At 37.7% G+C, this 15,983-nt stretch overlaps 1 protein-coding gene across 2 annotated transcripts in view; it reads right to left on the bottom strand.

Moving 5' to 3' along the window:
- Positions 1 to 15,983, bottom strand: part of Katnbl1 (katanin regulatory subunit B1 like 1) — a 37,752-nt gene extending 21,769 nt beyond the window's left edge. For both annotated transcript variants that reach the window (XM_021734460.3, XM_005337141.4), the window contains exon 1: positions 15,823 to 15,983. The gene's annotated coding sequence lies outside the window, so the exon portion shown is untranslated. The remainder of the gene's footprint in view (positions 1 to 15,822) is intronic.

Raw genomic sequence — 15,983 nt, forward strand, 5'->3', positions numbered from 1 at the left:
TTAAAACTATTCTGAATATTAAATATTTTCCTAAAGATTATAGTATTTTTCTTGAAAAATAAGACAGCAGTACACAGAAGAAATTGATGTTGTTGTTGTTTTTTAAAGAGAGAGTGAGAGAGGAGAGAGAGAGAGAATTTTTAATATTTATTTTTTAGTTCTCGGCAGACACAACATCTTTGTTGGTATGTGGTGCTGAGGATTGAACCCAGGCCGCACGCATGCCAGACGAGCGCGCTACCGCCTGAGCCACATTCCCAGCCCCACAGAAGAAATCGAAAGGATGAATTTTCTTTATATAGTAGGTTTTGCCCACCAAAAATATAGAAAGGAATTTATTCATATAATCTATCCTGATGGCAGCCAAATCAAGTGGTTAAACAGCTTTAAATGTTCAGAAATTCACAAAGAGAAAAACTCATCACATAGGAATGAAATATGTCTGGACTTTAGTCTATATCTTAAGTTGCAACTCAAGATCAAGCTAATTTAACTTTCCTACATTAACATACCACAGTATTCTATTTATATTGTACTTAACTTTGTAATTTCACTAGGCAATTTCTTCTTGAAAAGTTAAACATGGTTGTCTCTAAAGACTCATTCTCAAGTCACCACCATAGTCACTCCTATTATTACAAAGGTGTTTTCTATTTACTTCCTTGAGGATAAAGACAGTTTATAAACACTATCATAATAATAAAATAGATAATAAACAGGTTTCAGAATTTAAAGCTCCAACCAGCTTTTTTTGTTTAACCCCAGTATGCCAAGTAACACATCCAAAGATATTAGCCAGTCAGTGAGAGAGCATAAAGCATAGGATGCCATTCCATCACATCTGTTTTTGTTAATTGAAACAAATTATTTTCAAATAGAGTTCAGTCAGCATTTTCAATCTGAATAATCAAACATTAATGCTTTATTCAAGCCAAATGAGTACTAACTTTTGAGAAGACAACAAATGGACAGATAAACATAAGCTATAAGCTTTCTCCCACCCTTCCCTCACTTTATTTGGGTAAGCCAAATCTCCTATGAGGAGATTTATAGGGCTTAAAGACCAACAAGAGGCAGCTGCCAACCAAAAAAATGACAGGGAAAGATAAACACAGACTTTTTCTCTCAAGAATTTCAGTGAAGGGGAGAGAAGAGAGAAGGTAAAAATGAGATATTCTGGGACAATATTTAGGGTTTGGGGTTATTGATTCCTACCTCTTACATTTAGCTATCAGAATCATGCTAACTGCTATGGTATCTGAAATATTTAACAATGAAATTTAGATTAGATTAAAAAACAAGGTGATAAAAACAGAAGAAACCAAGTGTTGGCCTGGCACATGCAAGGCACTGGGTTCGTTCCTCAGCACCACATGAAAATAAATAAAGATACTATGTCCACCTAAAACAAAAAAATATTAAAAAAAAAAAAAAGAAACCAAGGCTGATCCACATAGGATCAGTGCCTACAATGGAACATTAAAAACACTATTTTCAAAGAATGTTTTTAAAAGTGGAGGAAGGGTCAAACATAATGGTATTTTAAAACACAGGATATGGGGCTAGAAGTGTTTGCCTAGTATGTGTAGGCCCTAGATTTGATCCCCAGCACGCAAATATAAACAAACATAAATAAAAATAAAACAGAATACTGAAGGCAAAGTAGGATCCCGGTTTTTCAAACAAAATATAGATAACATATATCCATTCAAAAATCTCTAAAGCAAAGGAAACAAAAGCAAAAATAGATAAATATGATTATATTAAACTAAAAAGGTTCTGCAAAGGAAATAATCATCAGAGGGAAGAGACAACCTGCAGAATGGCCAGGCTTGGTGGCATATACCTGTAATCCCAGCTACTTGTAGGCTGAGACAAGAAAATCACAAGGTTAATGGCAGCCTGGGCAACTTAGCAAGAGCCTGTTTCAAAATGGAAGAGAAAAAAAAAAGTAGGGCTAAGGATATAGCTCAGTGACAGAAAGCACCTGGGTTCAATCTCCAGTATCCTCAAAAATATAAAAATAAAAAGGGCTAGGGATGTAGTTCATTGGTAGAGTGCTTGCCTAGCATGTACCAGGCCCTGGGTTCTATCCCCAGTACCATAAAGAAAAAATTAAAAATCAAAAATAGTACTACCACATGAACCAGCAATCCCACCACAAGGTATATATCCAAAGCAAATGAATGACAAAAAGATATCTGTACTTCCATATTCATCATTGTGGTACTATTCACAATAACCAAGAGATAACTATTCACACACTAATGTGTCCATTAGTTGGTGACTAAAGAAAACATGTACATATATACAATGGAATATTACATAACCATAAAAAGAATGTAATTGTATAATTTGTCAGGACAGGGATAGAAATGGCGATCATTACAGAAAGACAAATAATGCAAGATCTCATTCATATATGAAATTTAAGAGTTGATCTCATAGGAGTTGATAGTAGAATGGTGGTAATCAGAGACTAAAAAGAGTAGGCAGCAGGAAGGAACAGGGGAAAAGTTGACCAACAGGTACTAAGTTACAGTTAAATAAGAGTAAGAAGTTCTGGTGTGCTATTTCATAGCAGGGTGACTACAGATAACAATAAGACTGTACTTCTCAAAAGGCTAAAAGAAAGGATTTTTAATATTTTCACTGTAAAGAAATTATGAATATTTGAGTGGACAGGTATGTTTAACCTGATTTCAACATTGTACAATGAATACATGTATCAAAACATATGACACCTCATTAACATCTAGGTTTCTTTTATATTTTATGTCAGTTAAAATACATATAATTAATTTAAAACTGGGAGAAAGCTCTATCCAAACATTAACCATGGACTGAGGGTGTAGCTTAGAAGTAGAGTGCATGCCTAGCATGCATGAGGCCCTGGGTTCAATCTCCTATGTTCCTTTCCCCAAACACAAATTAACTGAAGTTCTTTATTGTGGGTGGGACTACAGGTGATTTTTCATTCATTACAAGTTTCCCTATTTTCTACAATGAACATGAATTATTTTATTATTTTTATAATCTGAAGAAATAAGTAATTTAATGAGATTACTGTTTTAAAAAAGCGACTTAGCTCTCAAAGTAATCAAAATAAGATGGAAATACCAACATACAGAGGTAAAGTTTCATTAAAACAATCTATTTTAACTTTTCCAAAATTAGGACAGCTTCATCTAATTTTCTCAATTTTGCCTTTTTACTTCAATTTAGACTTTGCTCCCACTTTTTAAAAAATCTTCAGTTTCTCCCTTTGAACTGATTTCTCCCCATCTGCTTTCAAACATGCTCAGGTTTCCCCTATCAACTCCTATACCCTTTATCTGTTTTCCTTTCCTGCCAAATTTCTACAATGAGTGCTTTTTACTTCCAATTTGTATTTAATCCTGTACAACCTTGGTTTTCATTTTACTCTCTCATTTGAAAAGTTGCACCTTCAACATCACTGAAAGCTATAGCCTTTATAGCAGCAATGATGCTCATCAAGGTCAGCTACACCAACTCTAAAGATTGCTCATTATTCATCATCAGTTAGCTCTTTCATCACTCTATGACTCTTCCCTGATTTTGTTCAAACAATACAGCTCTGCTGACTCTTCTTATTGGTTTACCATTCTCTGGGTTTCTTTTCCTTCAGCAACTCCTCTTTCTATCCTAAAACAGAGGAAGTATGATTTCATGGCTTAAGCTATTTCTCTAAACCCAGTCTTTGCCCTAACTTCTTTGGCCTTGGCTTTCTGGTCTGCCTGCCACTGCTAGGTTCCAGTCAGTGTGCCTAAAACCTATTTCGTCTCTTCAATGTCCACCTGGGCTACCACATTTGAAATTAATGACATCAAAATTCTCTTAGACTAGAATCAGGGAATTATTTTTGTTCCTCTCCATCCTTCTAATAGTCACAAAGTCTTCTTAAATCTTCTTTCAGAATAGTTCATGGATTCATTCATTCTGACTTTCCCTCTTCCACTATCAGAACTACAACCCCATCAATTCGAGCCCAAATTGTTGTTTTATTTGCTTTCCTGCAAAAAGTCATCTCCTGGTCCCTACATTATCCTATACAACATCTGCCTTTATTAATTGTGGAAAAACATTACTGAAGATTTTTCCAAGGTATGTTTAAAGCATCTATATACATTTTAATGGATGCTTTACTCTGTTCAAGTAATTGTGGATATGCTGCATGTTAAACCATTTCTTGGAAATTAAATATATTAAAAAGTCCCTATGATCAAATATTTTAAAAAGGGATTCATAATTGGGTACCAACTACTGAAGGTTAAAATTATTAATTTTTAATTAGAGGGGAAAACACAAAGTACTCTTTATTTTTTTAAGAGTGGGAGGTTTTATTTTGGGGGAAGAGAGGATTTCACTGCATATTAAAGGCTGGGGATACAGTTCAGTGGTAAAGTGCCAGCCTTAACGTTCGTAAGGCCCTGGATTCCATCTTCAACATCACATAACCAAAAAAAAAAAAAAAAAAAAAGTTTACCATAACCAAGGCACAGTGTGCAACACTGTACCCAGCTCCATTACCTATATTCTCCATTACCTATAATCAATACACTATACTTCCTCCCAATAAATATAAGAGATTAAGGGCCTAATTAATTAATAGATATTGCAAAGACCTTAAGATATATATTGTAGAATATACGGAGCTTCTAGCTCATGATTTTTGGCAGGTCATTTATTCTAATCTGAATGTTTCCTCAAATGCAAAATGAGAATATTGTTGTAAAGATTAAAATGAGATTACATGTTATTACTGCTACAATGTTTATATAAAATGTAAATATGCATATTACAGTATCTTGGAAAGTAATTTGGGCAAACTGGAAAGTAAGCGAACTATAACCACATCTTGCTATGTACTCAGTTTAGACTGGAACTATAACTGATCATCCAAACAGGAGTCTTTTGGGAGTGAAAGGAGGTACTATTAAAAATCATGCTGGAGCAGGGCATGGTGGCACTGGCATGTAATCCCAGTGGTTTAGGAGGAGCCAAGGCAAGAGGATTGCAAAGTTCAAAGCCGGACTTAGCAATTTAGTGAGGACTTAAGCGACTTAAAATATGTATTGCAATTGAACATAATACCTTTTTAAAAATTTATTTTTATGTGGTGCTGAGGATCGAACCCAGCACCTTGCATGTGCTAGGTAAGAGTGCTCTATTGCTGAGCCACAACCTTAGACCCCCCCCCACCTGAAGCAACCTAATGGGACCCTGTCTCAAAAATTAAAAAGGGCTGGGGATGTGACTTAGTAATTTAGGTGTCCCTGGTACCAAAAAAATAAAAAATAAAAAATTATGCTGGGATAATAGGCGGAAGCCAAGTTCATCTTAAGCAAAATTAGAATGCATGGACATCCCATCACAGTTCAAATGTTTAATTTCCTAGATCAATTTTTCTACAGTTTCTTTCTATAAAAATTCCCAACTACTCAGCAATAAAAAAGAACTACAGATCCACATGGAGCAATGGAACTCAACTGCATCATACTACATGAAAGAAGCCCGACTTGGAGGGATACATGCTATACAATTTTATTTGTATGATATTCTAGAAATAGCAAAAATACAGCCTGGGGGGAGGGAAAAGTTGACTACAAAGGGATAAGAGGAAGTTCTCTGATAGAGGGCCACATTTTATATCTAGATTGGTAGTGATTTCACAACTGTGTGCATGTCAAAACTCAAAGAAATGATACCTCAGTAACCTGACTTAAAAAAATTGGGGTCCAGAGCACTAGGAACTTGTTTGACAGAGCTGAGAAATTATGACTCCCTTGGGCCACTCCCATTCCTTTCCCTAGAGGAAACTGGTTCACACTTCAGTCCTGGAGGTTTCAGAACATTCCTTAAAACATCTGGGATATATACTTGTTTTTAATGGCAATCACCAAGACCAGCCCTACTGGTTTTGTGCACTCCACTAAGCTGTGTGGGCTGGGTCTGCCCTGCAGACTAAGTTGGAGATGCCCTAGGTGCCCTGTGCATGCAATAGCTTGAAGTGAGTATTCTCACTTGGAGGCCTGTGGGAGTTAAAAGCTTCATCTGCAAAGGCCTTGGGGGCTCCTGCTGCGTCTCAACTCTCTGGAAAGCTCTGTGCTATTTAGCAGGTATCACAACTTACTAAATGGTTAAAAAAATTAAGATTCATTCAACCTTAAAGACTGGTATAGCTTGAAGATTAGGTCAAACAGACCCATGTTCAAATTCCCAGCTTTCCCACATATCTAGATATATAACATTGGAGATAGCTGAGTCTCACTTTCTTCATCGATGAAAGTAAAAATGTTTATATGTCTACCCAGCCTTACTTCAAAAAGAACGAAAAAATCTGCAGATAAAAAAAAAATCTGCAGATAATAAAGTAAGATTTTTAAAATACATTTTTTAGATGTTGATGGACCTTTATTTTATTCATTTATTTATATGTGGTGCTGAGAATCAAACCCAGTGCCTCACATATGCTCTACCACTGAGCCACAACCCCAGCCCCTAAGACTTTGGTTTTTAAATAGAGGAGGAAACCAGGATAAAGAGAAATGGGAGTAAATAAATTAACCAAATTGTTGAAACTTGAGGAGAGAATATTTTGAGTGTCAAAGAGATTTCAGAGAAATAGGCAAAGTTTGGCAGAATGCTAATATTGGTATATCACATAGATATCAATGAAAAAGATGGCAAAAACTTACAAAACTGACACATTAAATCTTTTACAAAAGGAAATAGGAGGAGAAGTGTAAACCATTGTAAGCATACCTGAACTTCATAACTTTGGATCTCATTTTCTAAACTTTGCAATTAAACTTCCTGTCTTTCCTAATGTTTCATTTTTATTGAAACAAAATGTTTTTACTCCCTGAAATACTCCTTTCCTGCCTTTCCTATTCATGAAAGTTTCTCTTATCATTATTGAATTCAAAATCTCTCTCTCTGAAGCACTTCTCTTTTCTTTATTTTTTTTTTTAAAGATAGAGTGAGAGAGGAGAGAGAGAGAGAGAGAGAGAGAGAGAGAGAGAGAGAGAGAGAGAGAGAGAGAATTTTTAATATTTATTTTTTTTAGTTCTCGGTGGACACAACATCTTTGTTGGTATGTGGTGCTGAGGATCGAACCCGGGCCGCATGCATGCCAGGCGAGCGCGCTACCGCTTGAGCCACATCCCCAGCCCCTCTTTATTTTTTAGTAGTACTAGAAATTGAATCCAGGAACTCTCAACCATTGAGCTACCTCCCCAGCTCTTTTCTCTTTATATTTTTTGAGACAGGATCTCACTGAATTACCAAGACTGGCCTTGAATCTGTGATCTTCCTGCCTTTCCCTCCTGAGTGGCTGGGATTATAGGTGTACACCACTTTGCCTGGCTCTGAAACATTTCTTTTTTTTCTTTTAGAGAGAGAGAGAGAGAAAGAGAGAATTTTTTTTTTAATATTTATTTTTTAGTTTTCAGCAGACACAACATCTTTGTATGTGGTGCTAAGGATCTACCTGGGCCACACGCACACCAGGAGAGCGTGCTACCGCTTGAGCCACATCCCCAGCCCTCTGAAACATTTCTTGAGTATTGTTTTAATTGGGTTTTTTTTCTTCTCTCTCAAAACTACAGATTTTTTTAAATAACTGTATTTTATTTATTTATTTTTATGGTGCTAAGGATCGAAACCAGTGCCTCCCACATGCAAGGCAAGTGATCTATCTCCCTCCCTCTAAGCTACAACCTCAGCCCTCATTGTTCTTTTACTTCACCATCTCTTTCTCTTTTAAAAAACTTTTAAGTTATACATGGGTACAATATCTTTATTTTGTTTATTTTTAATATTTATTTTTTAGTTGTAGTTGGACACAACTTTATTTCACTTGTTTATTTTTGTATTTGGTGCTGAGGATCGAACCCAGGGTCTCCTACATGCGAGGCGAGCACTCTGTCACTGAGCCACAACTCCAGCCCCACCATCTCTTTTTGTATTTAGTTAATATGGCACAATTTCAGTTTTTTCACAAACAACAAATAACTGAGGACCTAAATTGAAGATATGACTGGCTACTAATGGATTTAGGTGTGTCTCTTCTTGCAAAACTAGACTGCAAAACTTCTCACAGGCAGGAACTGCATTTCTCTAGCTTATCATAAACAACCTAAAAATCAATTCAACAACTATTAATGTAAACACATACATACACTCTTCAGTGAGCAAATGAATATCATCACAAAGTACTAGTATTTTAAGATTCATTTTTAAGCTATTAAAAGAAAAAAAAGCATATGTATTCAACTCAATGTATTAATTCAGCAAGTACTATTTTTCAGGAGATGAATAATAACTACATGTCTTATTTCTCAAGAAGCTTACAGTCTCGAGAGGAAAAATTGACAAGAAAAGATATATAATGAATGCTATAAATGAGGAATAGATAGTACAGACTAGTAGAAACACAGAAGCAGAGCATCTAATTTGAGTAGAATATACATTTACCAGGCCTAAGTCTTTTTTTTTAAATTTTAGTTGTTTACTTATTTATTTATTTTTATGTGGTACTGAGGATTGAACCTAGTGCCTCACGTGTGCAAGGCAAGTGTTCTACCACTGAGCTACAACCCCAACTCCAGATGTGAGTCTTGATGACAAACAGGAAATTATAAAAATAAAATGAAGGAAAGCTCTCTAATTAAACAACCACAGTAAAATTCTTGTATACTCAAAAATCCAAATCTAGAGCTTTTTCTATTTCGATATTTTGAGGTGAGCAAGAAAGAGTAAGCACAGCATTTGATCTGGAAAAGAAAAGTCAGGGCTGGGGTTGTGGCTCAGTGGTAGAGCACTTGCCTCGCACATGTGAGACTCAGGGTTCAATTCTCAGCACCACATAAAAATAAATAAGTGAAATAAAGATACTGTGTCAAACTACAACTAAAATATATATATATATGTGTATATATATATATGAAAGAAAAGTCAAAATTATTCCTCATTTAATTTGAAAAGTATATTAGAAACAGTTGTCCAATCTGGGCCTGAATGGAAAGCAAAAGCAAAGGTGATAGGAAACTTTCAATGGACAGAGCAGGTTGATGAAAACCAAACCACTGATCAATCTTAGCATCACAACCACACACTATATGCCCCCTGATATAATACAACAGGAAATATACAATAGTAATAAATATTTTTGCCAAAAAAATCTAACCTGAACATAATTACCTGGTAAAAGTTATCATCTTAAATAAAATACTGAAGGGAAAGGAATCTGTTAAACACCACCATGGGGATGCAAATAGAAAAATCTAAAAATGGAAATTCTTTGAACATATGACTCAGTTTCCTCAATAGAAATTTTGCAAGAAAAAAAGAAGAACCTATATATTACAAGAGACTTAAGAACTACATCACTTGGGGCTGGGGATGTGGCTCAAGCGGTAGCGCGCTCGCCTAGCGTGCGTGCGGCCCGGGTTTGATCCTCAGCACCACATACAAACGAAGATGTTGTGTCTGCCGAGAACTAAGAAAAAAATAAATAAATATTAAAATTCTCTCTCTCTCTCTCTCTGTCCCCCTCTCTCTCTCACTCTCTCTTAAAAAAAAAAAAGAACTACATCACTTAAATACAATGTAGGAATTATGATGAAAAGCTGTTCTTGAAGATTATTTATATTCCATTTGTGGAATTAGAATGACTGAAACAAGATGACCAAAAGTTGCTGGGCACAGTGGTGCATGCCTGTAATGCCAAAGACTAAGGAGGCTGAGGGAGGAGGATCTCAAGTTTGAGGTCAGCCTCAGCAATTTAACAAAATCCTGCCTCAACACAAAAAATACCAAGGACTGGGGATGTACCTCAGTGGTCAGGTGCCTGGGTTTAATCTCCAACACTGGTCCCCCTACCCTGGAGAAAAGTCAAGAGGGCTAGTTTTTAACTGTTGTGCCATGAATCCTCCATTGATAAAAGACCGATAGTTTACAAATATGTAAGACTTATTTGTGGCAAACTGTTAATGATGATGATATTGCTAGGATAAGGAAATGTCAAGTACACACCCAAGTAAGATCTGGTGATGGACAAAGTTGTACTTTGTGATTAGGTGGAGCATTCAAGGCAGTAATTGCTTAAAAGTTCTGAAATGTTACCAAGTGAACAATGGATGCTTTACTACTACTAGGCAGCATGTTTTATACTGTAAGAGTGACTGAACTGTACTCCAGTTGGTTTGTAGTCTGAGTCCTTTCAAGGTACTAGGAGCATTTGTGTGCTGCTACTCTAGCAAGTTTGTCTTTCCCTGACAACTCATTCCTTCACATCTTCACTCATTTCATAAATATTTATGTATGTCATGGGCTAATTATAATCCTAGGCACTGGGAAAACACCAGTAGACAAAACAAAGATCCCTGCCTGCCTGATGCTTATAGGCTAAAGAATTTAAATTCCATACTAAGATTCCTACCTGAGTCTATCATATGGAAATAACTTGTACAAATGCCTCTAAAAGAAATCATCTATAATTAATGTACAGTAAGACATGAACAACTTAACAATTGCCCTATTCTCCAAAGGTTTCTCCTTGAAAAGTAACCATTTCATAGATTCTCACAGCAGGACCTTGAAGATAATTTCAATTTACAGATGAGATTAAGTGACTTGCCTAAGAACACGCAGTTACTAATAGAAGAGCCAGGCTTAAAGCTGTGACTTCAAGTACCAGTGCCTTTCCCACCATAACACCAAACCACAAGTCTTAAATTAAAGATGGTGAAAAAAGAAGATGCTGGAATAAACATTTCATGACTTATACATAGGTGGTAGGTTCTGGGTGACTTGTTCATGGCAAAAAGAATTTCAGGCAGTGTGTAAAACTCAAGAAAAAAGAGGTGGTTACACATGAAAGCAGCCAAATAGGGTAAAGAGTGTTCTGAAGAGTCCCCTATCTCTACTCTCATCATGCCTCAAGAATAAGAATGGTAAGTTTAATACAAACTTCTCCAGAGTAAATGGATACAAAGCAGTTAGTGAGAAAATACTTAGAGGTAAGCAAGAAAGAGTAAGCACAGCATTTGATCTGGAAAAGAAAAGTCAAATTATACTACATGTAATTTGAAAAGTAAATACTTCTAGTAAATACTTTTCACATTATGCTTAAGGTATTTTTAAAAAATTTACTTTCCTAAATATATTTTCCAGAAAGCACCAAATTAACAAATATTATTAATATCTTCAACTATTTTCTGCAGCAATTACAGAATACCAAAGACTGGGTAATTTGTACAGAATTTTTGTTGTTGTTGTTCAGGAGACTGGGAAAGCCAGGATCAAAGGGCCCCATGGAGTGAGGCCCCATATTATACATTATAATATGGTGAAAGGCAACACAAAGTTGAGAGAGACTGTATGAGGGAAAAAAGTAAGCAAGAGAGCAAAAGGGGGTCAGAATTCACCAGAATTTAATCACTAACCTATTCTCATAATAATGGCATTAATCCATTCATGAGAGTGAAGTCTACATGTGCTGCAGTCTGGCTGGGCACAAAATAACCGAGGGGCCACAAGGCACTTGTAGGTTCAAACAGGAACTACTTTATTGCCCGAACTCTCACCGGCAGGCACTTCAAGTGCAGTCCTGGAGAACTCTCCCAGCCCTCCAGGAGGCTCCCGGGAACTCGGGAACTCGTGAGCCGGTGCCTGAGGCAGCAAGAGCCACCCTATTGCCAGACAGCAGGGGTCTATACACAATTGAATACACAGCCTGTTTCAATCCAGCAGCATCCAGTCACAGCAATTATACACAGGTTAACTTAATTATCATCTTAATGTCTCGCTGGCACACCTCTTAACCACTCCTTCTGGCAAAATGCCAGGCACCATCCCGACTCTGTGGCTCTCAACACACATGATCTAAATACCTGACATTAGACCCACCTCTTAATAATCTTACAATGGCAATTAAGTGAGTTGAGGGGATCATTCAAACAATAGCAACCAAGTATAATGACTGATAAAAGATCAATGTAATGTTGATTGGCATTTGTAAAAAAAATTTTTAGTTGTAGATGGACATGTTATCTTTTTAAAAAAATTTTTTTTAGTTGTTGATGGCCACAATACCATTATTTTATTTATTCATTTTTCCAAGTGGTGCTGAGAATCGAACCCAGTGCCTCACACATACTAAGGCAAGCGCTCCACCACTGAGCCACAACCCAGCACTATCTTTCCTTTATTTATTTTTACATGGTGCTGAGGATAGAGCCCAGTGCCTCACATATGCTACACAAATGCTCTACCACTGAGCTACACAACCCCAACCCCTGGTCAAGCACTTTTAAGATAATGCCCACTCCCTTGAAAAAGAAGTAAGTTACACTCACTTCTTGTTTGTAAAACTGTAGTGATTTGTACACTTTAAAAAAAAAAATCAAATTGGTCCTTTAGAGCTTTCAAAGTGAAGATTCATGACCAACGAACTAAAACCTTATTTAGGATTTTAACAGGAAGAAAGTATTTGTAAAACTTCCAAAAAAGGGGGAAAGGGAAAGGAAGAATCTTGTTAAGAAAGAAATATAAGCTTTGTATTAAAAAAGAAGAAAGAAGAAGACGACGACGACGACGACGACAATGAAGACTAATTTAGGAGGTTCAGGAAAAATGTTGACAGATACCAAGGGTCTTCATTAAAATCTCATTATAGGTTTCTGTGAACTGCAGTTTACATTTCTTTTCTTTTTTTTTTTTTAAAGAGAGAGAGAATTTTTTAATATTTATTTATTTGTTTAGTCTTCGGCGGACACAACATCTTTGTATGTGGTGCTAAGGATCGAACCCGGGTGGCACACATGCCAGGCAAGCACGCTACCACTTGAGCCACATCCCCAGCCCTGCAGTCTACACTTCTAAAATAAAAATTACAAGTATTCTAATTTATTTTAGTGGTTCTATTCTCCTTTTAGCTTTAAATGTCATTATGGCATCTCTGGATATAAAACCTTGGAGATGCCATAATGACATTTAACTCCATTGTTTTTTATAGTTAATCAATTATTGTGTTTTAATAATTCTTCCTGGGGCTGGGGTTGTGGCTCATCGGTAGAGCACTCGCCTTGCACGTGCAAGTCCCTGGATTCGATCCTCAGCACCACATAAAATAAATAAATAAATTTAAATAAAGTTATTAAAAAATACTTCTTCCTTTAAAATGTTTATATTTCAAATGAAAAGATACATTATCACTTGTACTCATGCTCTGGAAATTCATCATTCATACTTATCTATAAGCACATGCAAGCAGAGGCTGACCATACAAACAATCAAAATGGGGTTCCTCAACTTCAGCACCAACATTTGGAGTAACCATTTCTCATGGAGGGGCTGTCCTATTGTAAGATGTTTATCAATCTTGCCAAATTGCCAATAGCATCCTCTCCCCCACACTGTGCCAAATGTCCCCTGGAGGGGAAAAATGCACCAGTTGAGAACCACCGACAAAGTTTTAAAACTTTCAAAAATCACACCTGCTCTTTGCTTACATACACATATTTCAAATATGTGTCTTGTACAACACTCCTTAGTCTTGCCTCACACAATCTTACTCAACAATAACTTTCCAAATAGACCATACTTACTGTTCCCAAGGAAAAAAAAAAAATTTCATTCCCAATTCCAAATCTCTGAATACTTTGCTTCCTAAAATTCCCCATCTACCTTTCTCTTCAATGCCCTACATAAATCCTTCAATTGTTGGCTCTTGGCTGAGCTTTACTCAGTTCAGTTCAGCATATAGCCAATGTACTAATGAATAATATCGAGTTCTTTTTGTTGTTTTTGTTTCTGTTAATCTCATCTCCCAAACTAGACTAACCTCCCTCAAGTTTGTTGCCTGGAACAATTCTTTTATACGATCAATTGGGTCTAACACTGTGCTGGGCACAGAAGCAATCAAAAGTTTAGTAACTAAAAATAAAATTTAAAAAGTTCTGCTATAAATAAGTATAAACTACTAATTTTTTTTTTCAAGTACTGGGAGTTGAACCCAGATGGTCTCTCCTATTGAGCCACACCCCTCAAGTCTGTCTATTTTATTTTGAGACAGGGTCTTGATAAATTATTGAGGCTGGCCTCAAATTTGCAGTTATCTTGCACAGTCTCCCAAGCTGCTGGGATTGCAGGCCTGTACTGCCACGCCCAGCAAACTGTTGATTTCCTATGAAGTGATTGTTCTTTTTTTATTTTCCCCTCCATGGGGTTGAGAATTAAATCCAGAGTATTGGGCATGCTAAGCAAGCACTCTGCTACTGAGCTACACCTCAGGCCCACTAAATTGCCCAGGCTGGCCTCAAACTTGTAATCCTCCTGCCTCAGTCTCTGAAGTATCTGGGATTAGAGGTTTGCACCCTGGGGTCCAGCAGGAATATACAGGCTTCTAACTGTTCTCTACAATTGAGAAATGATACAAAGATATTAAAACAATAAGCAACAATACACATATAAATATTGATCAAATCATTTAAGTTACATTGATTTAATCAATGTTTTGATTGCACACAAAACATGTACAGTCAACACCAGCAAAGAACTCAACTAAATATTATATGAATTAATTTATGTGTACACAAAGGCACACTCTCACAAATGTCTCCAAAGTTGACATAAATGAAGAGTCACATATAAAGGAGGCAGCATAGCAGCACAGTTAAAAGCCTGGATCCAGTCTGCTTGGGTTCCAGCTGCATTCTCTGTGTAACCCTGTACATGTTACTTGACTTCTTGATGCCTCAGTTTCCTCATTGTCAAAATGGGGATAATATCACTAACAGACCGAAAGCAAAGTTCTTAAAACAATGCTTAGCACATAGAAAATGCAAAATAAATATTACTTATTATTTCGCTGCCAATTATTAGCCAAATAAAAGCCTCAATGTATAAAGTGCTGATTCAGTCTGAAGTAGGTTTAACACATACACACGCGCTCACACACACATATCCCAGGATGCTTATTTTATACATAAGTTTAAGCTATCAGGTAAACTAATTTCTCAGATTTTCACAAGTGCTAAACTGGTGATTAACACAGAATTAATTTATCTCCCATTTTTTCCGAATCTACACACACATACACACACAAAGGCATAGATACCTGCCACAGTCTGGCTGTGGCTCTCAACAGATACCCTATTTCCAATGAACTTTATGAAAGAAAACGGATCAACTCTTCTTTATCTTCATAGGTAAACTCTTTAATAGGTAAAGTCTAGGTACTGTTACAGAACTATTTTTCAGAAAATACAATGGAGGTTTTTAAAGTTGCAATTAGCAGTTCTTTTGCAGTTATGTTCCAAGGAACAAAAGCTCATCCGTCTGGGAACCAAAGACACATCAGAAAATAAGGAAATGCCTTGGCCAGGCCTAGGCGGCTCTCGGAAAACCTGTCCACAAACAGCTCTCCTCACACGCGTGTCCGGTCCTCCCCGCTCCCCGGGGTATAGATGTCGACTCCACCCGAAGATAAATAACTGACAGCAGGTTCCGTCCAAGGCTCTCCCCGACCAGACCTCTCGGGCCTAGCCCGGAGCGTCTCAGAGCCGGCGGCCCCAGCCTCCTCCACCTCCAACAGGCCCACAGTGCTCCACAGCGAGTCAGCGGCCGCACCCCGGCCCGCGCCCCGCCCCGCGACCCTGCAGTCCGTCGGGCCCAGCCGAACGAGGCCGCCGCCGGGCCTGCAGGTGGGCCGGGGCAGCTCCAGGCCAGCTGGAGAGGCGCTGCCCACTCAGGCAGCGGCGGGCGGGGTCCCTCACCGGCTTGGCCGTCACTTACCGGCGCCTCATGGTACCGCAGCGCCTCACCCCAGCGCCGGCGCTGGCAAACTGCCGCGGGACAGCCTAAAGCGTCCCTCTATTGCAGGGCCGGGCCCCACTGAGAGCCATTCAAACGCCGCCGCGCGCGCAGCCCGCCGGGATAGCGCCCCCAGTGGGCAG

The sequence above is a fragment of the Ictidomys tridecemlineatus genome, chromosome 5 (assembly GCF_052094955.1).
Source record: "Ictidomys tridecemlineatus isolate mIctTri1 chromosome 5, mIctTri1.hap1, whole genome shotgun sequence".
NCBI classification, from domain to species: Eukaryota; Metazoa; Chordata; class Mammalia; order Rodentia; family Sciuridae; genus Ictidomys; species Ictidomys tridecemlineatus.